Source organism: Nannospalax galili, unplaced genomic scaffold, assembly GCF_000622305.1.
Source record: "Nannospalax galili isolate Female #2095 unplaced genomic scaffold, S.galili_v1.0 scaffold578, whole genome shotgun sequence".
NCBI lineage: Eukaryota > Metazoa > Chordata > Mammalia > Rodentia > Spalacidae > Nannospalax > Nannospalax galili.
In genome coordinates this window covers 6,275,366-6,279,733 of record NW_008342282.1, presented here as the reverse complement: position 1 = coordinate 6,279,733, position 4,368 = coordinate 6,275,366, and the positions used below count along the sequence as shown (strand labels likewise).

The 4,368-nt window shown below is 36.6% G+C and overlaps 1 protein-coding gene and 1 pseudogene across 1 annotated transcript in view; both read right to left on the bottom strand.

The window, feature by feature from the left end:
* Positions 1-4,368, bottom strand: part of LOC103738192 — a 127,694-nt gene that overhangs the window by 7,854 nt on the left and 115,472 nt on the right.
* LOC103738180 lies at positions 3,070-3,545 on the bottom strand (annotated as a pseudogene).

Here is a 4,368-nt window from a genome sequence, read left to right as displayed (position 1 = left end):
TATGTGTGACAATAATTCATATTCCGTGCATTACAGTAATAATGGTTAGCTTAGTGCTTTAGGGTTCATGGTAGATCATGGGCTCAGCTATTTTCAGTAAATTCCAAAACTATTCTCATAGTTTCTATGGTTTTTATGTTAAACAGTTGCACTGGGTGAACCTTGACCAACTGTGTTAGTGTGCTGACAGCCAGAGTGCAGACAGCAGACACACACCATTATTGACCAGGTGCTATCTTTTATGAAGAGGAATTTCTCCCAATAAGTACTGCACATAACACAGCGGCTAAGAGTTTGGGTCCAGGATTGAGACAGCACTTCCCCCCACTTTTCCTCTATTTAATTGCTGGGTAACTCAGCATATTTATTAATGTTGTATTGCTAACCAATTATGAGGCAATAACAGTGCTTTGTAAAGGCTAAATAGGTGAGGGAGGTTAACTGCTTGCCCCACTCCTGATACATAGAAAGCTTTCAATACATGCTGCTTTATCTCTCTAGTACACCCACATAGTGCATTCAGCCCTCTGAAAACATGTGGATCATCATGACAGTGATTCTTCTTTTTGAATTTTTATTTATTTTTATTTTATGTGTATAAATGTTTTGACTGCACATATGTAAGTGCATCTGTGTCGTGCAATGCTCACAGAGGCCAGAGGAGGGCATCTGATCCCCCTAAATTGGAGTTATGAATGGTTGTTAGTCACTATGTGGGTGCTGGGAACAGAACCTGAGTCCTCTGCAAGAGCAACCATGCTCTTAACCCCTCCCCAAAGTATTTCTAGCCCTGGGACAGTGATTCTTATTGGAGGATGGAGAAGGCATATAGACTTAGAGAGCATCCCATGGTTTACTTGGATATGCCTCTGCTCTGTCTTGAGTTTCATTATGCTGAGCCTGTGATTCTTAGGTTGTGAGTCAAATTAAGATGTACAAAAAGGTTGTACTGGGCTCTTAGAAAAGACTGAATCTCATTTGAAAATTTAAAAGCAATGGAAGGTAAATATTTCAGAACACTCCTGCATGACCACCTTAACCTAGAAAAAAGGTTGCCCGCTGGACTGTCCCAGGGAAGTCTCCCTTGGGACCCAGCAGCAGAAGGGGGTAGCTATGAAGTTTAGCTTCTGGAGTGAGGTGCATGTGCAGACAAATATTTCTTAATCAGATAAGTGAAGAATCATAGAACAACAGCAAAACAGGACTTTATTTTACAACATAGACCACATGTATTTTTTGCTGGATTTTCAGGAAGAAAACATTATTTTGATATATATTTGAGATAATTTGGACTAGAAATTGAGGATCTGTGAAATAGGAGTACTCAAAAATATAAGGGTAGGAAAGAATGGATAGGTTTAGATAAAGAATATTGATTAATAATGAAATAATATATTTTAAGATGAATTTTAAATAAAAATTAAAAAATTTCTTATAGCTGGAAACTGAGTGAGAGCCGGAGGACTACATGTGTGGTTCACTGAGTTTAGTTTTACCTTTGAATTAGCTGTGTAATATTGCGTTATTTCTCCTGTTAAATGAAAGGATGAAATCTGCTTATAATTCATGAAAAGAGTGGCCAGTTGAGTTCATTTACGTATTTTGTCATTTATTCATGCATTAATTTATTCCTTTATTGAATAGTCGTAGTAGTGTGTCATTTTTGGAGCATATGATTCCTTAGAAAACATAACACAGCTGTTAAGAGACTTTTGTGCATGTGATGATTGTCATGGGTTTGGGAGGCTTGTTTATTTAGGACTATTTCAGATTGCTTTATAGCAGACAGAGATGGAGGGCATTTGACTGGCATTTGAGGGATGACTTGCACTGTGTCATCTATAGGTAAAGATGACTTTAGGAACTAATGCAAGCAATGAGAAAGGATGAGAAAATGTCAAGGAAGTGGCTGTGCTAGGGAAACAGAATGTGATCCTGTCTGGGTGGAGGGGAGGGGGCCATAACACAAAGAGTTAAAGATACAGCAGATGCAAAAGTTGTGGGACAAAGAGAAGACTCTATTGTACGTACCTGGCAACCACTGAAGGTTCTGGAAAGAGGCATTTAGTGGTAAGAGCTAAGAACAAACAAGGCTTCCATTATTTCTATTTAGTAATCTTTTCATTTTGTTGGGATGGTTCAGGATACCTAGATTTAAATATTATTTTCATCCTTTATTAACCAGGAGTGAATTCCTTAACCTCATCAATTTCCAAATTTGTAAGTGAGAGAATAATCTATCTAATAGGGTTTTCTAAAAATGAAATTAGTATGCTTACAAAGATTCTTCATTGACTTATACTTTACCAAACAGAATTTCTTTGATAATTGATAAATATATGATTTTCACAGCAAACCTTCAGGTATTACATACATTAAATAGAAGTTACGCTGCAGAGAATGATTAAAAGATGTCAAAATTAGAACTTCAAAGATGTATAATATCTGAATGTGTCAAGAAGCAACTCTCTTAACTGGAAATATATGCCCAAGAACACAATAAACTACTAAGTAAATGTCATTTTTGTAAAATGCTGAGAAGGAAAGTTTGTTTGAAAGGGCAATATATGAAAACGTTTTTAAAATAATTATTTAGAAGGACAGACTATGCTATCCTAAGATGTCTTTGAAAGTCTAAATTAAATGGTAAGCTAAAGGTAAAAAATTAAATAAATTAAATTAAGGGCCTAAAGAGATGGCTCAGTAGTTAAGAGCACTGGCTGGTTTTCCAGAGGGCCTGGGTTTAGTTCTCAGCACCCACATGGTGGCTAATGACTGGCCATTACTCCAGGGAACCCAATACCCTTCTGGTCTATGTGGGCATTGCATGACATGGGTGTACTTATATACATGCAGGCAATACACATAAAAATAATAAGTAAAATATTTAAAAAATCAAAATTAAATATTATAAGTGAACACATCTAGCAGAGTGATCAGTATAGGATTTTTCTGCTCACTACACAATAGCTGTCACTGTGTTACTATTTCCTGGTCATTTAATACTAGCGGTCTGTAGCTCTCTAACTGGGATTTTTTTTTTTTCAGTTCCTATGTCTTCATTAACTCATACACAATTATTTGTCTTCTGGTTTGTTTAAGCAGTAAGTCAGACAGCACTTGCCACAGTAATGTCTGTCAAAGTGTCTGGCCATGAAAACTCCAGCTCCACACTCATCAGAAGGGCACTCTTGAGGAAGGCGATTAATTTTCCCATTTTCATCCACCTTATAGTATTTCACGATGGCCAACTTCACCTTCTTTTTGTTATGCTTATTCTTCTTGGGAGTGGTGTAAGACTTCTTCCTTTCCTTAGCACCACCACGAAGCCTCAACAGAAGATGAAGGGTGGACTCCCTTTGAATGTTGTAGTCAGACAAAGTTCATCCATCCTCCAACTGCTTATCAGCAAAGATCAGCCTTTGCTGATCAGGAGGAATTTCTTCCTTATCCTGGATCTTGGCTTTTACATTTTCTATAGTGTCTGAGGGTTCAACCTTGAGCCTGATGGTCTGCCCCATAAGGGTCTTTACTAAAATCTGCATCATGGCCACTGTTCCACCGCAGATGGCAGATTGGAAAGCTCTAACTTAGGACGTTCTTACGTAAATAGGGACTCCTGACTTTCCTGAGTAAGGAAAGTGACCTAATTGCTATGATTTTAAACCTCTTGGAATCAGAAACAGCCTATCAGTCCCAAGAGTTTGGAAGTACTTCAAAAACAAACAACAGTAGCAGCAGCAACTAAAACACTAAACCACATCCTTTCCAAGTTTAGAGTAATCTGTGAAGTCAGGCTAAAATATTTCCTTTCTATCTATGGAAATAAATTTTTTGAAAATTGACTTGATTGATTTGATGATTAAAAGGTTCAGACACTTTTATTTTATAATATTCCAAGTTAATGATGAATCTGGAATTCTAATTGTTTTGTCTGCCTTAATCCTTATCCTCCTATCAGTGGTGAAAATCTGTAGGTGTGGACTGTATGGGAACAGCCAACTCCAGAAGATTTTAGGGATGCTTCTCACTCTTCCTAGCTGTATGATTATCTGGGACATGTGAAAAACAATGATGTGTGATTAAGTACAGATTCATTACATTGTTCATCCTGACTGATAAAAAATTGGCCGTGGAGTATTGTGAGCATTATATCTCTTTAAATATCTGATAAAGTCAAAGTTGTCACTAGATTATTGCTCCTTCCTATTTGGCATGTCTACCTGACTTAATCAAACATAAGCATTAATGCTAAAAATAGGAATCAATGACTTCAAATTCTAGAATTCTTACTATTACTAATTATTGAATGGTCATTTATATAGCAAAAAATTTAATGGTAAATATGACAATAATAATTGATTTTTA